At 36.8% G+C, this 24,696-nt stretch overlaps 1 long non-coding RNA gene across 1 annotated transcript in view; it reads left to right on the forward strand.

Moving 5' to 3' along the window:
- Nucleotides 1-496: 496 nt before the first annotated feature.
- The window catches only part of LOC122813946, a 63,079-nt gene continuing 38,879 nt past the window's right edge, over nucleotides 497-24,696 (forward strand). Inside the window, exons 1-2 of the long non-coding RNA XR_006366747.1 lie at nucleotides 497-596; nucleotides 17,607-17,921. This is a non-coding gene — a long non-coding RNA (uncharacterized LOC122813946). The remainder of the gene's footprint in view (nucleotides 597-17,606; nucleotides 17,922-24,696) is intronic.

The raw sequence follows: 24,696 nt of genomic DNA on the forward strand, positions 1-24,696 counted from the left end.
ACTTACCAGAGAGTGAAATAACATTGTTGGAATTCTGACTGCCTAGCAGAGACATAAGACATTATTTGTGAGATTCTGAAGAAAGTGGATGTGGGGTTGCTAGCTTTTTCATTGTGTCTTATAGGTAACAAAACCGATGGCCATGGTGACTGTCAGCCCCTTCCCAGTATTATTTCGGAGTACGACTGCATTTTATAGTTTTCTAATCACACACCATGCTAGAGCGCCTACTGCCATTTTCATTGTATTTCCACTACCTTTTAAAAATATAATTTAAGGATGTGCCATTTCCATACTCAGTTATATAGTTCACAAAACAAATAACGGTGTATTCGGAATTGGTGTGTATTAAAGTAACAGTGCTATTTGTATGGATTTTCTTTTCAAAATAGTAGGGTAATCACTAACTGTCTATGTATGCAGAAGTAATCATGATATTTTTGCCTCCCGGATTCTTGTTGCTTATGCTTTTTTTCTTTTTTTTTTTTGTATGTCTGTAGGACAAAGTTAAAAGAGCCTTGTCATCCATCAGATCCAAAGTTGGTGCTTTAAAAAATATACGAAACAAGAGTGAGAAGGAACTAAAAGACGTGCATGTACGTAACTGACTGTATTTTGTTTTTAGAACTCTTAAATACAAGTAGCTGTGGCAAATGCCCAGTGGCTTCTGGTTTGTATTTAGTTTTGGCTCATAGTATTTAAAAATAATTTTTGTGGCATGTGTGTTTAACAGTTATTGATACATTGTTGTTTTTCTGTAGTACATCTCTGATGTCTGCATAATGTTTTCTTTTTTTTCCCTTCCCCTCCCCTTGCCTCATACTTTTTGGTTTCTACCCCCATTCCCAGCCCCTGCTTCCCCTGGATTGACACCATACCCAATCTGGGGTACGCATGTAAGGTAACTACATTCTGTGGGGTCTTGCCAGCAACTGCTTTTGTGAGGGGTCAGCATGGAATGTAAGGGCATTCTGTGGGGTCTTGCCAGCAACTGCTTTTGTAAGGGGGGGGGGGATATTTGTATATTATGACCTGCCTGTTAGAGTGTGCTGAACAATGAATAAAATATTATAATTAAATTTGCTGTAAATACGCTGAAAAATAAAAACATTAAATAAAAAGTTGCTTGAATATAGGTATAGAGTTTAGCAATGTAAAAATGGGCATTTATACTACGTATGTGATTTGAAAAAAGAACATCTATTAATAGACATGTTTTCTCACAGTGTCCGCAAAAAGTCTATTTCTGAAAAGTAAAGAATTACATGTATTTTTCACATCAGAACAGTTTGATAGATGCTTTCTTAGAGACTTCTGTTATGGATATGTTTTTACAAAATCAGCAGTACGTGCTTTTTCACAAGTTGTTTTCTTAAAAAACATGTTTTCTGACAATATCAGCAAAAAAGTTTGATGTGCTTTCTTACAGAAAAATACATGCTTTTTCACAAGTTTTCTTAAATACATGTTTTCTGACAATATCAGCAAAAAGTTTGACATGCTTTCTTGCGGAAGAATGGACATGATCAGCAGAAGAATGGACATTATCAGCAAAAAAACAATGTGTACGTGCTTTCCCATAAGATATTTTCTTAAAAAAAAAAGTCAAAAAAGTAAATTATTATATGCTTTCCCACAAGCATCAGCAGAAGTGTTTTTTAACAGATGCTTCTGCACAAAGTCCAAAAAGAGATAGGATCCAAGAACAGTATAAAAAGACTGTAAAAATTAAGTTGTGTTAGAGGTATTTGTAGGAAGACACTTGTTTGGAGGTACTGTATTAGAGAATTCTAATTTAAACTGATTGTGAAGTAAATCTTGAACATCACAGCTGAAAGCCGTAACAGTAGTACATGTTGTCTGTTATAAGAATAAGTTATTTAATAGTAACTGCACTAAAAGTATAGTAGTATAGTGCTGCAAAGTATATTTTCTCATCAGTGCAGCTTGCAAGGCTCTGTGTCTTAAGGCAGACTGCAAATGCAGTTATGCAGACCTTTGTGTTATAACCAGACTTTAAGTCTTGTTGGCTGTTTACTGTTGAAATCAATGTTTTGAGAAGACTTAGATTTCAGTACAGCAAGTACAGCACAGCAACACCTTCATAAATTAAATTTTCACTACCATCTTGCCCCCTCCCCTAACCTTATCCTAGAGCCATGCAAGGGTTCCCTCTGTTAATAGTCCATGCCTCCCCTCAAGGATCTCCAAGATGAATGTCACATGGCCATACCTCCCAGCCATCAAGTGAACCTCGTATGAGCAGACTGTAGTCATGTCTCAGTCCCTCTACATCACGGTTCTAGCTTGTCCATGTAATGTTGAGGAAAAGTAGAACCATTTTGAAACCCAGTGGATTCCTGTGATTTTTGCTTTAGATAAAACAGGCAGTAACACAGAGGCACAACGGCAGTAACACAGAGGCACAACTTACCTTTGTGGATCCTATCTATAACAAAGGTTATTAAGTAAATGTCAAATGTCAAAGCAGTACACAGCAAATAATGCCTCCTTCAGTGCAAAAAGAAGCCCTCAAGGCTAAAGCTTGGTACTACTGAGACCTCAATGCCATGATGTTGCTCAAATACATTGAACCAGACCTCATAAAAAAGATACCATATTATATTAAATGTCTGGCAGGTAAGATGCTCCTCAACTTGCATCAGCCATATGTTGACCCCCCCCCCCTTCACAACCTGTATGTGAAACATTCTCAACCCTTTACAACACTTAAACGGGTTTAATAAATTCATCCCCCTGAAGTATTAGTATTCCAGAAAATTCTATAATAGACATACTTGGTAGAGTTCTAATGTCAAAAATGATTAAATCAAAAGAAAAGGTCTTAAACATGAATGTAATTTTCTAGTGCAAAATGGTATCGCCATAACAAAGACAGTAGATGTAAGTAACACACTAGTTTTACAGATTTGGAGCAATTTTCAGGTCCCAAAAAGGAAACCATATTCATTCTTCCTTCCTAAAACATGAGTCCACCTGAAATTTTATCAGAAATGGGTTGGGTCTGTTCTCCATGATCACAGAAGGATCAGTTCCATGGTGCACATGCGATGCCAGGATACCTTATTTGTGTAAACTGAATTAGCCTAATATACTAGTGCCTTTGACCTGATTGAACATACTGTTCGTCTAACTCCTTACAAGAGATCAAAATAACTTCAGAAACCACCCTCTGGTACAAAGATTTCCTCACTAACTGATGTTTGATTTATGATAGTTTCCTTCTTATCACTGGCATGCTTGAGTGTACCAGAGGGTTCAATTCTGGCCCCTCTGCTATTTTTCTATTTTCATAAATAAACTTCAGCTTGACATCCCTTAACTACAGCTCCTCTTATACATTGTTTGGTGTAACCCTACAATTAGCATTATCAAAAACAATTACAAGCAGAACTGTAGACATGGTTTAGCACCAAACTTAGCCCCCCCCCCAAAATAAAATAAGCTAAATCCATACTGTTTGGCACAAAGAAGGCACACTAAAACCCCATCTTCATAGACCTTGGTAATGTCATTGAATCCACCACCTCATTTAGATACCTTGGACGCTGGCTTGACCCAATCCCTCAACTTCCAAGTCCACATTCAGAAAGTCATAACCAGAGTCACTTACTTACTATTCTGGGACCAAAATATATCTAATTTCCTATGACAACCTAAAAGGGCAGTTATAAGCAAAAGGGTACTGCTTGTTCAAGTGATAATTGGCTTCCCCCTGTATGCCACTGACTCACTCAAACAAAATCTGACTCTTCGTAACAAATTCTCCTTGGTATGAACATCACCTTAAGAAGAAAAATAGGTTACCCATTCAAGGCAAAGCTAGCCTCATCCTTGGCTCCCTTCTTTGAAATCCTTACACCAAGACACTCCATCCTATTTTACAATGAGACTACTCATGTATACCCTTAGAATCTAAGCCTTACTTCGGCCTACTTTTCTAACTCCTTCCACAGAATTACATTCCAGTGAGCACAAATTCTCTATTCATTCCCCTAAGCTTTGGCATTTGCCTTCTCATCCCCTTTCTGAAGTATAATACAATAAAAACTTCAGTCCTTAATTCAACATTACTGATTCTGTAAGACGTAAATAATTTCACTATTTCTCACGTGTGCCCAATTGCACTTTTCCCAAAAGAAACTATATACAAATTTATGTTTAGATACAGCACTTCATATTGTAGCAGATAACTGAAAAAAGTAATAGTGTACATTGTTTTTTTTTTTTTTTAACCACACATGACCTTCATTTAAATAAATGCAAGAAGGTAAAGATATGGAAAAGAAATGTTTTTGAATAAGACTGAAAATTCATTTGGAATTGCAAAAACACTTTGATGGTGTTCAACCATTAAGGCCTTTAACACCATCCCCCACTCTGGAATCATAGATAAACTTACTAAGCTGGGCATTAATCCCTATGTCACCCAATGGGTTACCAACTGGCTTACTGACAGAACCCACACTGTAAAAGCAGCCAACTGCAAATCCAGCTCCAGACAAGTGACAAGTGGAGTACCTCAGGGTTCAGTCCTGGGACCGCTCTTGTTTGGCATCTACTTCTCTGAAGTACAGGCCAACACTAAGGGACTCTGGCTAACAAAGTTTGCAGTTGACTGCAAACTGGGAGCCATTATTGAATCCCCAAATGATGTGGCTACTCTACAAAAGGGCTTTACAGAAATAGATGCTTGGTGCCAGAGCCTTGGGCTCAAGCTCAATGCCAAGAAATGTATAGTTATCCCCTTTGGGAAAAACATGTACCCATGAATTACCACATAGGTGGCAGTACACTAAACACCAAAAGTGTGATAAGAGACTTGGGGACACAGGTGGACAGTGGTCTCACCTTCGATAACCACATCGCCACAACAGTCAGGAAATCCTTCTGTGTGGCACACCTCATCACTAAGGGCTTTTCCTTTAGAAAAAAGGAGGTCATTGTCCCACTGTACTCATCCCTTATTAGACCCATTATAGAATACAATGCTCCATTTGGTATGTACCTCTCGAGACATCTGCAACAACTGGAAAGGCCGCAGAAATACCTCGCTGAAAGAATCGCAGGCCTAAAGCAGATGCCCTACGCTGACCGCCTTAAAAAACTCCAGCTATACTCTGTCGCATATTGTCTACTCAGAGGCGATCTCTGCATAACATACAAGGCCATGTCAAACCCAGAGCTGTTGGACGTGCTACACTTAAAGAAATCCCAATCCCTCAGAGCCACACGCTCCAGGGATCTAAACCTTGTCATCACAATAAACAAAACATGCTGGAAGGGATAGGTTCCTGACCCAGAGACTCCCCAGACTCTGGAATAGACTGCCCATACATGTCAAACAGAGTGCCTCTTTGTCCCTCTTCAAAAGGAACCTTGATGATTGGATGGGAAAAAGGAAATTCACCCTGGAGATCACGTCAGTCGCCCTGCTAGACAGGGGTCCAGGGAAGTAAATAGTGTGGGAATAAATAGCCAGGGAATTGTTATGGCTTGGCTTGTATAGGCCCTAGGGCGGATAGCCTAGTACCAACCTATGAACCTATAAAGTAAGGTTAAGGACAAGCTAAATTTGGACTGTGTAGTTGGAAGAGGGTATAGAGTTCCTGATAGAGAATGGTCATTTAAGGCTATTGATAATCCGATGAATGTCGCTACAAGTAAGTGTGTTCTGTGTTATACAGGACAACTAAGAATGTTTCTTGTGTGGAGAAGCAGAGCATGTTAAAAATAATGTTCTGCAACTAATGTGTGAAACATCTAGGCAATCAGGACATAACAAGATAACACAAGCATACAAATATTTCAGATATTGGCAATAATGCCCTTCTAGCATGCCAGTATAAGGAAACAGTCTTTCCTACAATAAATGTCTAAATTGTTCTTAAAAACTATCTGAACTAGTACTAGCTTTAATGTAGTTTGGCATTCTGTTCCATGCATCAACTGCTGTCTGAGAACCAGTTAGTACATCTCTCATTCCTGTATGATCTCTCACAGATCTGATGATCCTGTCCTAATCTTTGATAACTTTCCCAGAGGGAATTGTCTCCAAATGCCCCATATACACATATCTGAAGAAGGTGTTCTATTAAAAATCTGTATCGGATGCTGTACATGTTCAGATATGTTAACCTTTCATAATAATTTCATATCCATAGATACCTTTGTTATATTAACACAAAATCTTTCCAGTTATTTATGCTAGTTTACTTGCAAGGTTTCCATATTATTATTACATTCTCTACTTTGTGTTTAATGCGACTGTACAAATAATGATTTCATCATTTCTATTTTCCCAGCCAACTTGGTGGATATAGGCATCTTGTGACACTGTAGCGATTGTCTCATGTTTACTGACAAGCACTTAATCTTAGAATCAGACGCAATGTGGGAAAGGTGTACTTATGCAATGGCACTGAAGGCTAAATTTACATACAAGTGCATGTCAGGTTGAAACCATGCAGACAACATCCACCTCACACAGCACACAACACACACACTGATAATGTATGCTGAGGCACATTCCTCCTAAACCGTACAGATCACCTACACTGCCCATTGCAAAGCCATGCCTCGGCAAGCCTAAAGATACTCAGAAAAAAACACACCTAACACCACATGTACTGTCATTCTCGCTGTAGCCCCAAACACTAAACCACTAAGGCAAGCAAACGCACTTCTCAGGGCTCTCATCATAGAGGACTCCATTGTAAGATATACTGGTGCCCCTCTAACCAGGCTGAACAAGAAGTTAACTGTTAGTCACTTATCTGGAGCCATAATCTGCCAAATCATGCAAGTACTCTAGTCATTATGCCATATGTACCAGTATTATTCCATCATAGACCTTATAGGTGTAAATGACCTGAGATGTATCTCCGTGGACTATATAAAGAGTGACATTGTGGAGCAGCATATTACCATCACTGAGGATGATGCCACAGTATGAACAAAAAATAATTGATTTCAACAACTGAGGCTCTTTAAGGTGTCATTCTAAAGGGATCCAGTACTTGTCAGCTTGGGAAGACATGGTTAATGGACAATGTTGCTTTGCCAGGGATGGTATGCACCTTTCCCCTCTTAAGCTTTTCTAAAACTTTATCCACCTCCATAGTGCCTTTTTTTAGACAATGCCAAATTGACAAACCTACCAACATAAAATAATCAATTCAACGAACCTGAATGTGTTACTGCTCAATGCCAGGAGCCTAAATTAAAAAAAAAAAAAAAAAAAAAAAAGCAAAAAACTACACAACCTCCAAGCCCTCCTCTCATTTGAATATAGACATGTGTGCAGTTACTGAGACATGGTTTAAAGTGGCAGAGAATACCCCAGCAGTGCAAGGCTTCAGTGCCTTCCATGCTTTCACACCCATAGCTGCACAGTCAAGGGCTAAAGGTGGAGGTATCTCAATATACATAAATAATAAGCCCGACTGTAGGGTGATCAGACAAGATGACAAGCTGGAGGTCCTCCATGTACAGATCACAATAGACAAAATCCTGTTCCATATCCTAACCAGCTATGGGTCAGCCCCCTGTCGCAAAAAGCTCACAGTTCATATGCGGACATATTGGAAACACTTACTGTCCAACCTAACACCCTGCTCATGGGAGACTTTAATTACCCCTTTATAGACTCTGAATCCTACACGGCCTCAGATCTGCAGGCACAGAGTTTCCGGGAATTCGTAAATGCAAACACCCTTGACCAAATACTGAATATGCCCACTAGATGCTCCAACATACTGGACCTCATGCTAATAAATATGGAAGAATGCTGCACTTCCAATGTCTCCTCCCCAACAGGGTCTATTAAGCTGTCGCCTTCAAAATAAAAATCAACTGCATAATCCCATTAAAGAACAGTAACAATTAGGAACTATTCCATGGCAAATTACCTGTTATTAGTGATGGTTTGTCAAAATTCAATGGCCCTCCAAACTTAGAGAACAGAGCAACCTATACTGAATTGCTCTCAGAAACTTTGTACATCAGTGTCAGTAGCTGCATAGAGGCTGCTGTACCCACAAGAAGTAAGCCCAGGAATAGCCCCAGAAAAAAACTGCCATGGCGGCATCCCAGTTTAAATAGGATATACAACAAAAGGAAAATTAAATATGACAAAAATAAGAAATGGTAATTCCCTTAAAAGTAAATCGGAAACTGAGAGGGCTAATTAGGTTAAGCAAAGCCAACTTTGAGGTTAAGATATTCTAGGTGAAAGATGACCATAAGGCCTTTGACAGCCATGTCAGAAACCTCAAGGACAGCACACTGCAGTGAGTTGAAATGGTGGCTAATGGTGCCACATTCACCAAGCCTTGTGATATACAAAAAAACCTGTTAGCGGACAAATTCAGTTCCACATATCGCCCTCATACCCCAGTCATTCTGCAAAAAATACCCTCAAACATAATCCCTCCAGCTATAACTTAGAGAGCATTTACTAGGTGCACTCGCTAAAGCCAAGAATGCTACCTCAGTGAGCCCTGATAACATCCCGGGATGCCTCCTGAATAGTCTAAAATAGGACTTATCAGGACCCCTGGAGTCATTAGTTAACTGCAGTCTTAAAACAGGCTTTATGTCACATTAATGGAGAACTGCAACGGTCATCTCCCTTCATAAAGGAAGACCATTAACAGTTCCTGGAAACTACACATCTAATAGTCTGACTAGTCTTATTTGCAAAGCCATATAAGAATTACCATAGAAGTTATCAGCATGGACATAGGAGACCTCCAGACACTGGATCCATCCCTATTTGGCTTTGTCAAAGGAAGGGCATACTTACTGAGCCTGGCAGACTTCTTTGAAATTGTCACTTAGGCAATGGGTAAGGGGAAAACTGTGCATACTAAAATAATGGAATCCAGCAGACATTTTACAGATCAGATGCAGTTCACTTCACACTTTCACAGGAGCTCAAATCTACTGAGTTCCAGTTGTAACTGTAATCCAATAAAAGGTCTCAACCTTTATAATGCAAAAAAGCTTGATTTCAGCAGGGAATACTAAATGGAAACACCAACAGCACCACCAAAAACATCAGAGCCAGATAAAAAAACACAAACTAAGTGTGCAGGGACTTCATCAGAGTTGCATCAACCAGCTACTTCCAGCAAAATTAAATAATTGTCCATCAATCAACATTCCTCTAGATTATTGAATTAATCATAAACATAGTAAAAAAGACCAGTGCAGTAAAAAAACTGTTAAAGCTTGTATGTTGCTATAACTACTGTTTTTTTTTCTGTAAAATAGCATTAAAACAAATATGTATTTATACATACATATATCAATCCATCCAAATTTTGATTGAAATTCAAGATACAATTAAAACATATATTGCAATATAAAATGATAATAATATTGATAAGTAATTATTATCATGCACCGTTACAATCTATTAGCCCTAATATTTAATATACTTTCAACAGAGTTATTGAGCTAGGGGTTGGCATGCTTTAAGCCTCAGTTGACAAATCAGTTGCTTCATTTCTAATACATTTTCTAAATCACCTCCCCTTGAAGAACCTAATACTCCTGTCAATTACAACATATAAATTTCTTAAAATTCTTACAAGTGATCGAGTGCTTATAAGGGGAATTGTTGGCATGATGTTTTTAGTATCATACAGGTGTTTCCTCATACAGTCTCTGAGCGTACTGTTGGTTTTTCTGATGTCGACTGCTGTACAAGAGCTACATGTGACTATGTAAACTACCTAGGTGGTATCACGGTTAAATTTACTTAGACATACCAGGCTATGATAGAACCCTTCAACTCACAGATAGGAACCTTCATGAATAAATCTGCAATATTTACATCTACCGCATGTTTCAGCTCACAGATAAGAACCTTCATGAATAAATCTGCAATATTTACATCTACCACATGTTGTCATATGCGGTGGTGGTGCTGCGGTAGCGTTGTCGCCTCACAGTTAGACGTTGCCCGTTCGATTCTCAGTTAGAGCGTCTTCTGTGTGGCGACATGCGTGAATGGCGTTCCTTCATTGAAGGTTGTGCGTTAGGCCCGGCAAGCCAGCACGTAAAAATCTACTGCCAACCATTAGCGGACTGGAGTTCCGCTGTGGCGACCCCTAACTGGGAAAAGCCGAAAGACACAACAACAACCACATGTTGTCATATGGTGGACATGATTTATTGACAATCCTCTAGTCTGTCCCTTAATCAAATTCTTTATACTGAAACCCTTACTAAAGATGACAACCAGCTGTCCGCCAATTTTTTTCTTTTATTTCTCTGTTAAGCCATGCTGGACTTAATGTTTTTAATTTGTGAAGCACATCCCTTCCTGAGAGTGGTGTGTCTTTATTTCAAAAAGGTTTTCATTTTGTACCAAATGTTAGTGTGGTTATTGCCAAATTATTAATTTAGTTTAAAGTATACATTAGAAGTTTGATTATGAGATTTTTTTTTTTTCCAGGTAAGGTTGTCAATATATGTGAACTAAATGTTAAAAGGAAGAGAGTGCTTTTGCCCTCTTATAATTCACTTATAGCCACATTTGAGGGGCTATGTGACAATAGGTTTAGACAACTTTGTCGGGGAAATTGATTGACAACTTATCAGTGGATGAAAGGCAGTTTTAAACTGTTTAAGGAAGGTTAGATGTTTGAGAGTCATGAAACCTGACAAAGGCTGAGGGATGGTGATTATGAACACTGACTACTGTTTTAAAATGTTTTAGTTATTATCAAATGAGCTTGCCTACAACAGTGTCAAAGAATGAAATTGCTATAGTTGATTTTTATTTTGAATGGTTTATTGTTTCAAGGATCAATGGACAAACAAAAATGTTGAGTACTTAGTGGTAACTAAACCGCTGACCCCCCCCCCCCCTGCACTTTTGGGTATTCCAACTATACATAAAAAAAAATGCTGGAGCCTCCTTTAGACCCATAGTAGTGGCTACAGGTCTAAAAGTGAATCACTTGGAAAATATATGGATAGGTTATTTAAAAAATGTTTAGAAAGTATACCTTGTACATTACAGCACTCCTGTCATTTACCATAAAATGGATGAATCTCTTGTTTGTTGCTATTGATGTGATTTATGATCATTCCTCATAATGAACAGCATTACTTGTTTAAAGAATTTTCATATGTCATGACTCCATTTTAGCTGCTGAGCTCTTGGTTATTGACACACTACTTGATATACTACTGCCCAACAATTTCATCTTCTTTCGAAGGAGAATATTTTCAGCATGTGTCAGGGGTGACTGTGGGAGCAGCACTTGCTCCCATATATGCCAAAGGAGTCTTAGCAGAGTAGAAAAAATGCTAAGTTTTTTGTTCTGGTTTCCAGCCTTTGGTTCACTAATATTTTGGATTCTTGGACAATATTTTAATTTTACAGAACGGTACTGAAAATGAATTAACATCTTTTATTTCTTACTTGGAGACTACTCATTTTTTGAAGTTTACTTATCAGATTGATTATGAGAAACTGATTATTTAGATGTTATAATTGGGAAGGGCAACATATTTTAGATGTTCTAATTGGGAAGGACAACAATCTGAAAATGTTTACTTCGACTATTTATAGAAAAAATACATTTTCAAATTTGTATTTACATTTTGAGAGTTGTCACCCCTTTCACCAAAAAAGAGGGATTGGTGAAGGCCAGTTGGTCGAACTATCAAGATAGATCACAGTGGAAAGAACTCTTGAAAAAGAATTGCACCACTTGTGGTGTATGCTAAGAGATAGAGGACACCCCAAGAATTTTTTACGCTTTGTCAAAGAAGGTGTTCTAAAGGGTAGATTTGCACTCCTAATAGGTCTTGGACAAAATAATGTTTTAGGAAGAAGTGGATCTGTTATTGGCAAGGATGAACTTGGGGGTAAGGTCTCGCCCTTTGTTGTGCCCTTTAACTATGAAATCATTAAACATGTTGAGTCATTTAAAAACTTATGGAATTTGTTTTTTCCCAGAGAAATAAAAGAAAAATTTGGTGGACAGCTGGTTGTGGCCGTTAGTAAGAGTTTCAGTATAAAGAATTTGACTGAGTGCCAGACCAGGGGATTGTCAATAAATTATGTCCACTGTACATAACTCTCAACCTCTTAGAGCAAGAAATCTGGACAAAGCCATAAACAGAAGTGAGACAAAGGCCCAGAAATAGGGACAAATTTTAAATATTGCTCTTACAAACTTTGACAGTTATTAGAATAACAGGTTTTGTATTAGCAATAATTTTCTGAAGGATACGAAGTCTGAAACTCAAATGTCTGTCATTAGTTTCTACTTTCAATCTTTAATGATTTACCAATAATTTGCCAGAAAAACACAATTGTATGAAAAACAGACCAAAATATGAGACCAAAATCTTGACATGTTGCGAAAATCTGTACAGTTGAGAGGTATGCCACTGTATGAGTACATGTGGTAGATGCAAATACAGCAGATTTATTCACAAAGGTCCTTGTCTATTAGTTGAGGGGTTCTGTCATAGCCTATGTCCAGTTAAATGTAATTGTGATACCACCTGTGTAGTTTACATAGCCACATGTAGCTCATGTACAGCATTCTACGTGAGAAAAAAACAACCATAGGCTGAGAGATCATATGAGGGAACACCTGTGATATAAAAAAATATCAATGCAAAAATGCACTTCATAAGCACTCTGTCACTTGTAATAAATTTAAGAGATACAGATTGTTTATAATTGACAGAATATTAGGCTCCTCAAGGGGAGGTGATCTAAAAATGTATTAGAATTGAAGGAATTGATTTGGCAATTGAGGCATAATGTGTGCCAACCTCCAAGTCTCAATGACCCTGTGTCTATAGCGAGTGTATTAAATATCAGTTCCAAAATATTTTTAAAGAGTATGATAATTATCAATATTATCATTATTATTTTACATTATATTATTTTACATCGCAAAATATGTTTTATTTTATATCTTGAATTTAAATCAGTATTTTGGATGTATTAACATATGCATTTACATATATCTATATTACAAGTTTGTTTTGATACTATTTTGCAAAAAAAACAGTTGGTATAGCAACATATAGGCCTTGTTTTAAAGTTTTTTTATTGCGCTGGTCTTCTTTTCTCTGTTTGTGGTAATTCACTAATCTAGTAGATGAATGTTGATTGGTAGACAGTTATTTAAATAGCAGGAAGGAGCTGGTCAATACAGCTCTGATGAAATCCCTGATGCGTAAGGTTAGAAAGCGCTTAGTCTTTTGTACTTGTTAAGTTTGTGTTTTTTGTCTGGCTCTGATGTTTTTGGTGGTGCTGGTGATGTCACCATTCAGTACTCTCTGCTGAAATAAAGTTTTTTGCATTGTAGATGTTGAAATCTTTTATTGGATTATAGTTACAAATGGAACTCGCTACGTTTGAGCTCCTCTGAAAACACAACATGAACTGCATCTGACCTGTAAAGTGCCCGCTAGATTCCTTTGTTTTGGTTACTAGTTATTGCCATAGTGAGTGGATTCTTGAAATCTGTGCATACTGTCTACCTAGATCTAGTTAAGGCATTTGATACAGTACTCTAATCGGGCATTGTCAACAAACTTATGGAACTGTGTCTAAACCCTTTTATAATGCACTGAATACCTAACTGGCTCACTGGTTGGACCCAGGAGGTTAGAATCAGTAAGGACACCTCCACAAAGAAGCTAGTCATCAGTTGAGTCCTCAAGGAGACTGTGCTAGGCCCACTCCTCTTTGCCATCTACTTCTTGAGTGTCATAGCCAATGTCAAAGGCCTCTGGCTAACCAAGTTCACAGATGATTGCAAACTGGCAGCAATCATTGAATTTCCCAAGATGAGAGCTACATGGGGACAGATCTCAAAAGACTTGCTTACTACAGTGTATTACACCAGAGTAAAATCACTTAATCTGAGAAAATGTTTATTGGAATCTGCCCTCTGTGTAAGCCTGTTTATAAATAGGCCTTCACTGTAGTAAGTCACTTAAACTGACAGCAACACTTTTGCAATCTAGCCCATAGGAATTGACATTTAGCTTGTATAGTTTTTCTGTAATACCTGTGTGGTATCGTACACATGCATGCTGAGATATAATTTCTAGTCCCAACTTGTTTAATTCTGACAATTTATCCAAAATAACCTTGAAAAATTAATTATGATGCTGCTGCTACTGGAACCAAAGTCTAGTTATAACACAGGATTTTGCATAGCTGCACTTACAGTCTGTTTAAAACACAGAGTCTTGCAGGCTACACGCTGATGAGAAAATATACTTTGCAGCACAGTACTATATTAACTCTAGTGCAGTTACTAATAAATTAATTTATTTCTGTAATAAATATGTACTATACTGTTAGTTTCAGCTTTAATGCTTAAGATTTGCTTCTTATCACAGATATGGATGATGACCTTTTATTCTCCATTTACCTCAGAACTTGACTTCTTACATACTCTAACACAGCTTGGTTTTACAGTCTTTATGTACTGTTCTTCTCACGTAATTTAGATCCTGTTTTTCCTCTTAGTGTTTTTTTTTTAGATTCTTGTAAGGAAGCATCTGTGAGAAAGCACTTCTGCTGATGCTTGTGAGAAAGCATGTAATAATTATTTTTTTAGAGTTGTTTTTCTGCTGGTAAAGAAGCATCTGTGAGAAAGAATGTATAAATTGTTTTTCTGCTGATTTTGTGAAAAAGCATGTCCATTCATCTGTGAGAAAGCATGTCAAACTTTCTTACTGATATTGTGAGAAACCATACAGAATTTTTTTTTAGAGTTTTTGCTGATTCTCTGAGACAAACATGTACATTAACAGGTGTTCCTTGTTTTTCAAACCACCACTTATTTTAGTCAGGTTTATGTCACATAGTGTGGATGCTCATTTTACATTGTTAAGATCTATTCCTACACTTAAGCAAACTTTTATTCTATAAACAAAAGTTAATTCAGGGAGGGTAGCAGATCAGCTGCTCAACGATGCGCACTATCAAACCTTGGAAAAAGGCGCCAACTAGATGAATTTAAAATTTCGGCAGTTTTTCACTTCACCGCAAAACAATTCAAGCAGATTCTTCATTTAATTGACCAAGACTCGTGTGTATCACGTTTATATATCCAAATGATGCAATAGAAAAACGGCAATAATACAATCCACGAGTACAGTATATTAAATTAAAACTATTATTTATTAGGACAAACAATCTGGCAAGCGCTTTCACCTGTAGGCTTCATCAGGCCAATAAAGCAACAATTTCTAAGTACTACCTTTATACCTTTATAGTTTTGGATCATGACATCACTTCCTTAGAATCAGTCAATAACACACACATTTTAAAACCTAAAATACTAATTAAAAACTTAAAATTATATCAAAATGCTTAATAAACCATCGTAAGCAATTTAAAATATAATTTTACAAACAGAAACATAGCCTATGCCATCACTATGTGATTAAGTATTTTAAATCATAAATGCACAAATCGCACTTCTGAGGCATAGACCGATGAAGGCAGTAATACGCATTATAGTTATGCGAATATACAACCCTCTGGTCTTAAATTATCATCTGACAAAATTCCCTACTTTAACAGTTTATAAAGTAATTTATATAAGTAAAAAATTTCTTTATCACTAACTATACTAAAAAACTTGACTAATGTGTTCTTATTTTATTAAATATACCATATTATTTAAATACATGTTGTGACCCATTCATTATGACAGCCGTTATTTTAAATAAATTATATATAGAATAAATGTATACTGCACAAGGATCAAAATATAAACTGATAACATGTGATACAAGAATGTATAGCAATATTATCCATATCCAATTATAAATTAAACAACAACTTAATTATGTCATCTGAAACCAGTTTATATTGTATATACAAATATGTAATAATATAAATATGTCACGCTCATTTTATCCCATAATGAGACGTCATATATTCATCATTTAAACGAATCAACGTCTATGTTGCCATTCATATCATATAATGGAATGTGGAATGCAGAGGCCTCCCCCTTGACTCCTTTAGATTCCATGACCAGCCACAGCAAGATAGACTTACGCTGTGCTGATGAAGTCGATAAAAAGGTTGAAACAGGCATATCCTCAGATAGTGGGGTTTGGCTTTATTGGCCTTAATGTAACCGCAAAGACTTAAAAAGTAAAAATGTCATGGATATTCAGAAGCTATGTAGGTGAAGCACTTGACGTCCTTAAGGGGTCATTTGCATGTGTACCATGGGCCTGCATTACCGGAGATTTAAGGTAACACACAATAAGAGTTCTAGCTTACCTGAGTTTTTCTAGTTTTTAAAACACGTGTAAAAGGAAATGCAGGGAAAAAAAACAGTGAGGTGGAATTTTACATAAAGAATTTGTACAGTGAGGACAAACTACTTGTCTTGTATAGGAAGTATTCCAGTTGCTAAAAGGGATTAACAAACATTTCAGGTGCTCTATCAGAAAGTGTAAGATTACCTTCTGACTCTGTTTCCTAAGCCACCAAATAAAAAAATATAAATCCTTAACTATATCAGAAAACTTAGATGTAATTCAATATTGCTTGTAGCTAGTATTTAATGGTACCATGTATTCTGAGCCTGAGCCATTGCAAAAATTCTAGCTGACAAATACATTTCCAGGTTTACCCCAGATAATCACATCAGCTGCCCCCCCACCTCTACCCACCAAACTGCACCTCGTCCCAGAGTCTCTTAACTAGATCTTATCTGCATTGTCTAAAACTAAGAATGCCGATTCCATGCATTCAGGCAGTATGTCCGGCTGCTGACTAGAAGTGCCAAATATAGCTTTGCTCAATCCTTTGTGAGGCTGTTCAGCCTTAGCCTGACCACTGGGAATGTACCAGATGTTTGGGGACCTGAAATGGGGGTATCATTAAATAAGGCTGGGTCCTTTGATGTGAGGTAAGTATGGAACCATAAATTGCACTAGTGCCTTCTGTGAAATCATGGATAAGCATACCATAATTGAACTTAAAAACTGAAAATCTTCAGTCCCTTAATTCAAATCATTTTAGCTTTGTTAAAAGTAGAGCCTTTCTCCCTCTTCAATCTGGTTCATTTGTTTTATAGGGTTACTGAAGCCAAGGAAATTGGCCATTCTTCCATTCTTGACCTCGTTAAAGTCTTTCATACAGTCACTGATTCAGGTGTAATCAAAAAGCTCATCCAACTGTACATTAAACCCTATATTGTCCATGGTATAGCTCAGTGTCTCTCTGGTGAGACACATACAGCAAGGGTTGCTGGTACGTCTTCCACATTAAATAATATTACTAGTGGTGTTCCACATGGCTCTGCCTTAGGGCCCCCTTTCTGGTTTCCACTTTTCTGACATCAGTGACAGGTGATGTGAAATGGTGTTTGCTGGTAACTGGGCTGGGCTCAGTCTTGATGTTAGGTCTTTAGTGATGCAGACAAATGCCCTTGCCCTATCTCTGTACTAATGGGATGGCCTCCTCTTATTATCCTCTAAGATGAATGCAAAAATGCAAAAAATATATATAAATATATGTAATGTGCAGCCATTCATCTTTATTTCTTGTTTCTTAGGAAGATGCTTATAGTTTGCAACAATACATTAATCAAGAATTTGCAAAACTGCATCAGTTTCTCCATGAAAAGGAGCAGAAACTCATTCACCAACTTAAGACGGAAGAAGAAAAAACTCTGAATGAAATAGAAAAAAACCTTGACTGCATCAAAAGTGATGTTATATCCACCAACATTACAGTGGTTGATGCCAACTTGGAGCTCAAAAAGCTAGTCATAGAGACTCAAGATGAAAAGGAAGAAAACAATTTATGCATTAAAAATGATGTCATGGCCTTTCAGGAATCAGTACCTCATAACTCAGAAGTTGAAAAAGTAAGTATGTTATTCATTTTTGTTTTTATTAGAAAGTGGAATTTGTGCTTTGCAGCTGATGTCTAGAAATGTTTAGGGTAATTACTATTCTATCAGCATTCTAAATTATCTACGCTTAATTTTATTTGCATTTTAAATTGTGTGTGGGCATGTGAAAAACTTTGTACATATAAATGTAGCTCTATTTTATGCAGACATATGATTGAAAGTAGTGTATGCTAGCAGTGATGCATGGTTTGTTTTTCTTTGTAGATTGCTCATCAAACTTTTACTAAATATTAAAATTGAAATTTAAGATTTGCTAACTGTTTCATACCAATTCCAAAATTGAAGAAAAACAAACTGTCAAAAAACAAACCAAAAGGTTCCGAACCAGCAGGTGTAAAACTCCAAGGGTTTATTAGGAAATATGAAAGTAAAGCGCTTTTCATCTCCCTTAGGAAGACTGCTTCAGACAAAGTAAAAAAATCATCTAACACAATTTAAAACCAAAAAGGTGCCAAAAAAAGGGGCTTATTACAAAATTACAAACAGCTGCCTTAATTGAACCCACTGATTTACCTTCACATTTAAAGTTGTATTACATTAAAAGCATAAATAAATGTCTACTTTGTATAGACGAAGTGCCAAACATAAAAAAGTTTTCAAAAAAGGAAACACAAACTTGATAAAAATAACAAAGAATGTTTGAACAAAACTCATGCAGAATCTTGTGGTTAAAAATAAAATAAAATGAAGTAATGCTTGCAGTTAACTATATACAAATATAGTATCCATTCCTTAAAAAAGAAGGTAGTAAGGAGTACACATCTCTAATACATAATGAAGAATCAATAATAAATGAATAAATAAACAGTGCAACTCAACTAGGAGTCTGCAATAAGCAGAATTTCAAAGGCATTTCTAATAAAAGGAAGTTGCTTGTCATTTCAACGCCAACAGAATGCAACAACAGTATATGAAAAATAATTTTTTAAAATGTTCCTTGAGCAACGGGTAAAGCACCAAGCTGCAATGAGAACACTTTCTAACCTTTAGTATGCACAGTTGTATCAGCCAAAACAAGTCAAAATGCAGCTGTTTCAGAAAAAAATACGGCAAGGCATTGCGTAAAAGACACATCTAAACCAAAACAAACCGCCGAATTCACAATACGGCACTTCATTCAAAAGCCGTGCAGGTACTAAGCATGCGAAAAAGGCGGATAGCCAAACAAATAAAAAATCAGTTCACAACCGTGCCCATGAATACGGCACATTGTTCTGCAAATGAGTTGGTACTGTGTGCGAAAAATGTAACAAGTAAATAAAGTAGCAAAAGACAAGAGAAAGAAAGATACGCAACACCTAAGTAAATCCACAGCTGTTGGTGTTCAATGACATTGACAATAGGTAAACAGATGGGTACCCTGAATCACTGGTTGATGACACAATAGGAGAAGTTTGTAGGAAAAGGGATTTGGGTTCTTTTAATCCCATTCTGACTTTGAAACAAGTCAATGTGAACCTGGTAGAGTCAGACAAAGTCATATTACAGATTCTTGGTGTCCACTCTCCTAGCACGGGTCAAACCATTTTTCCCCAAGAGAAGTACAATAAAAAAAGTTTCATTACTTCTTTTTCATTAGAAGCTAAATACATTAGCAATGTACTTAGAAAGAATTGGTAGTTGTTATCCTTTGAAAAAGAACTCAAGGAGAAAATAAGGGACAAACCTGTTATCATTTTCAGAAAGGGCAGAAACCTCAAAAACATTATGGAAAGATCTTCAACAAAGCATAATAGAATTGAAGGGACATACAAATGTGAGACATGCAACTATAGCAAATTTATATCTACAGGGTCCACATGTATAGTGAAGCAACGTCTGTTTAAAGCAAAGGGTCGTTACAATTGTAACTCAAAATCAGTGGTGTACTTAGCTGTGTGCCAGTCATGCCCTGCCTTTTACATAGGAAAGACTGACCGAAAACTCGGAGAGAATTTACGAAATATGTACCACGTTAGGAAGAAGAGCAATACTAACGCCCTTGCAAGACATTGTAGTAACAACCCTTCTCACGCTTTCCTTTTTAAAGTTATAGACCAGGTACTTATAGATGAAAGAGGTGGACCCCAACAATTGTTATTAGAGAAAAAGGAACTTATTTGGCAACTTAAAATGAACTCTTACACGTCACCAGGGTTGAACGAAGTTACTTCTTTGACTTGTGTTTTAAAGTTAAGAAACCAGCTAAGATAAGACTTCTTTATTTTACTTTCTTCATTATTATTCTTTTTATTATTATCATTATTATTTTCATTTTTATTTTCATCATTACAAGATGTTGGAGCGTTCGATTCTCAGTTAGAGCATCTTCTGTGTGATGACATGCGTGAACGGGCGTTCCTTCATTGAAGGTTGTGCGTTAGGCCTGGCAAGCCAGCACGTAAAACTCTACTGCCAATCATTAGCGGACCAGAGTTCCACTGTGGCGACCCCTAACCAGGAAAAGCCGAAAGACACAAACAAACAAACAAGATGTTGGAACTTAATTATTTTCCATGTTCTCCCATTTTTTTTGGTTTCCTGTTTTGTCCCATTTTTTTGTTTAGCATATACATGGTCTCCACATGTTTTGTCTTCCCTTTCACTATTCTTCCCTATTTTTTCATTTCCCCATTTTCATTATATACATTTCATATATACTTTACATTAAAGATTCTTTGAGCAATCATTTGCTATGACCTTAGCGACTTTTACTTGCACTGAGTGCAATTCTTAAAGTTGAAGAACCCTTGCAGCAGCAGTATTGAGCTGTTACCCCACACTAAGTTTTTTCACCCTACAGGAACTAGCCTTCCAGAAAACCTGATAGGGCTGTATTAGTGACATCCGTCACTTTTTAGTTCTTCCTTAGTCGTTTCTAACTTATTAATTTTTTTTCTACCTGTAAGAATTTTGGGCGATTGGTTCTCATGTTGAACCTTAAGTCTGGTTTTCAAACCTTAATTCACAAATTTTTAAACTTGAGAAACATTGGTTTTCTGACCTCTGCAGTGTTTCGCTGTACTTTGACCCTTACCTCATTTTATTTTTACCTTGTATAGTTTTGTTCAGGATTTGTATGTTTTATTTTTGTCAGGTTCTGCATTGTGGTCTGACTTGATTTTTGCTTACTTCTAGACACACACATCTTTTTGCGTAAGCAACAACGAGATTTTAATGTTTAGACCCACGGTATTTTGAAGTGCTATGTTTACCTATTGTCAAAATTCATTGAACACCAACAGCTGTGGATTTACTTAGGTGTTGCGTATCTTTCTTTCTCTTGTCTTTTGCTACTTTATTTACTTGTTACCTTTTTCGCACACAGTACCAACTCATTTGCAGAACAATGTGCCATATTCATGGGCACGGTTTTGAACTGATTTTTTATTTGTTTGGCTATCCGCCTTTTTCGCATGCTTAGTACCTGCACGGCTTTTGAATGAAGTGCCGTATTGTGAATTTGGTGGTTTGTTTTGGTTTAGACGTGTCTTTTATGCAATGCCTTGCCGTATTTTTTCTGAAACAGCTGCATTTTTACTTGTTTTGGCTGATACAACTGTGCATACTAAAGGTTAGAAAGTGTTCTCATTGCAGCTTGGTGCTTTACCCATTGCTCAAGGAACATTTTAAAAAATTATTTTTCATATACTGTTGTTGCATTCTGCTGGCGATGAAATGACAATAAACTTCTTTGTTAGAAATTTAACACGGAAACATACATATTCGGTTATTTAACATTAGAAACAACATTCCTTTTATTAGAAACACCTTTGAAATTCTGCTTATTGCAGACTCCTAGTTGAGTTGCACTGTTTATTTATTCATTTATTATTTATTCTTCATTATGTATTAGAGATGTGTACTCCTTACTACCTTCTTTTTTAAGGAATGGATACTATATTTGTATATACTTAGTTGCAAGCATTACTTCATTTTATTTTATTTTTAACCACAAGATTCTGCATGAGTTTTGTTTAAACTGAAAAGTTGTTTGCTAAAATGTATTTTAAGGGAAACGAACCGTATTTACACTTGAGTGTGTTCATGAATCTTCACTAAGACATTCTCTGTTATTTTATCAAGTTTGTGTTTCTTTTTTTAAAAACTTTTGTATGTTTGGCACTTTGTCTATACAAAGTAGACATTTATTTATGCTTTTAATGTAATACAACTTTAAATGTGAAGATATGTCTGTGGGTTCAATTAAGGCAGCTGTTTGTAATTTTGTAATACGCCCCTTTTTTTGGCGCCTTTTTGGTTTTAAATTGTGTTAAATTATTTTTTTTTACTTTGTCTGAAGAAGTCTTCCTACTAAGGAAGACGAAAAGCACTTTACTTTCATATTTCCTAATAAATCTTTGGGGTTTTACACCTGCTGGTTCGGAACTGTTTCATACCAGTTAGGCAGATCATACCTCAAAAAACATTTATCTATTTATTTTTTGGTTGTTGAGTGGGAAAGTATCCTTATCACTGTTGCAGTACTTATAACGTGGGATCTCCTGCCAAGGATAACTCAAATGTCCAGCCAGTATACCAAAGCCTTTACATCCTCTTAATGTTGAATATCAGGCATGTGTTCTCTGTGCAGGTGTAGGGCATAAAGGTGAGATAAGTATGCAATATACTCAGAACTTCTTTGCCTCCAGTCCAAATGCCACAGTTGAATGTCTGTCCGAATGCCCTTTGCTAAGCTGGTTTCTACCGAGCTGTTTACTTATAAGTGCCCCATTGTGGTTCCTTCTTTTTCTACCTTTTCTTGTGTACTTAAGGCTCATGTCATCCAAGAGGGGGAAATGTCAGTGTGGGAGGCAGTCTCCCCATAAATATTGTCAAGAGAAGTGTTTATTATGTCTAGGTGCATCACACAACCATGTCCAGTCTACCACTTTTCAGGCTTTTATCGCAAAATGCTGCACAGCTGTCTGTCCTCTCTATATATTTATCTTGAGAAACAGTGCCTCAAAATTCAACAAATAAAATGAGCAAACAGAAAAGAAAATCCTAATACGTGTTATAAATGCAATAAGGTAAAATATATTACTGTTTGTGGGTGAGAGTCATACATATGGTGCATACTACATATCATAGATTACTACTAAGCTAACTGCCCTTGCGAGCCATTTTAAGCTTAACCAATTATCAATTATCCCTTGTGAGACTCAAACCCTGCACCTTGTGTTTGTAAGGCAAACACCTTAACCACTAGGCCACCCTCCCAAACCCTGGGCTAGTACACCAAGATCAGCAATTAAAACCATATGCATGCACATCTATAAATGTGTACACTTTATACTGGTACAGAGTGTAACAGAATCATACATATGGTGCATACTATATAGGGGTAGTACACCAGGATCAGCAATTAAAACCATATGCATGCACATCTATAAATGTGTACACTTTATACTGGTACAGAGTGTAACAAAGTCATACATATGGTGCATACTATATAGGGGTAGTACACCAGGATCAACAGTTAAAACCATATGCATGCACATCTATAAAATGTGTACACTTTATACTGGTACAGAGTGTAATAGAGTCATACATATGGTGCATACTATATAGGGGTAATACACCAGGATCAGCAATTAAAACCATATGCATGCATATCTATAAAATGTGTACACTTTATATTGGTACAGAGTGTAACAGAGTCATACATATGGTGCATACTACATAGGGATAGTACACCAGGCTCAACAATTAAAACCATATGCATGCACATCTACAAAATGCATACAATTTATATTGGTGCAGTGCATAACAGTGTTGATGGTTCCCCTGAAACAAGTGATCCTTTGAGCTTAATCTTTTTTTCCATCATCTTTATTAAATTTCACATATGAAAAAGCAATCTTACATTTATATAAATGAAAAACATACAAAGTGATATCACTTTAGTTGTAAACAGTTTACATGTTTACATCACAGACACCATTGAAACAACTGTAGTTGTGAACATTATAAATCTCTTATAAACCTTCTAGTCATTGTCAGTTAAGCATTGTATAGCTCATTCAAGTCCTGCCGCTTAAACCCGCTTAAACCTCATTCCTGCTCTGCATATACTTTTCCCACAATTCCCATGTTTTTCAATGTAGTTTGCTCCTTCTCTTTTTATAAAGATCCCAATTCCAGTATTTTTATCTCTTACTATGTTCACTACTTCTAGTAAAGTTGGTCTACACTTTGATTTCAATTTCTAGTAATTGCTTTTTGGCAGCCACCATAATTAGACTCAGCAAGGCTTTACTATGTCTAGGCAATTCCGATTCTGTAGCATAACTCAAAAAAATTATTTCCCCAGTCAGTCCAGTCCACCCACAGAGCTGCCCACAAGGAATCCCAAAAGTTTGCCAGATGTTCTTCATCTCACATTGCTGCAGTCCTTACATATGGGTAGTCCGCTGTCCTCGGTCGGCCCGAATACCAAAGTATTAGGCTGACGTCGGTCAAGGCGCTTAAAACTGACATCAGGACGTCAGGGTACAAAAGCGCATGACCGACGTCATTTCCTCAGTCTTTTTTGCCGCATGGTCCGATGCAGAAGCAGCGTTGCAAGTGCCGTTCGGCGTTCTGAAATTTTTCGAATTCGGAGTTTCAGACCGAATCCAAGTTGGCTAAGTACCCCGTTGGGGATTATTTTGGTTTTTTCTTGCCTCAGTATTTTACCGGATGTCAGAAAAAGTGAATAACTGTATTTCTTGTGGGAAACAGATACCGCATAGGGATTATCATT

Source organism: Protopterus annectens, chromosome 10.part0 (assembly GCF_019279795.1).
Source record: "Protopterus annectens isolate FY-2018-M chromosome 10.part0, PAN1.0, whole genome shotgun sequence".
Lineage (NCBI taxonomy): Eukaryota > Metazoa > Chordata > Ceratodontiformes > Protopteridae > Protopterus > Protopterus annectens.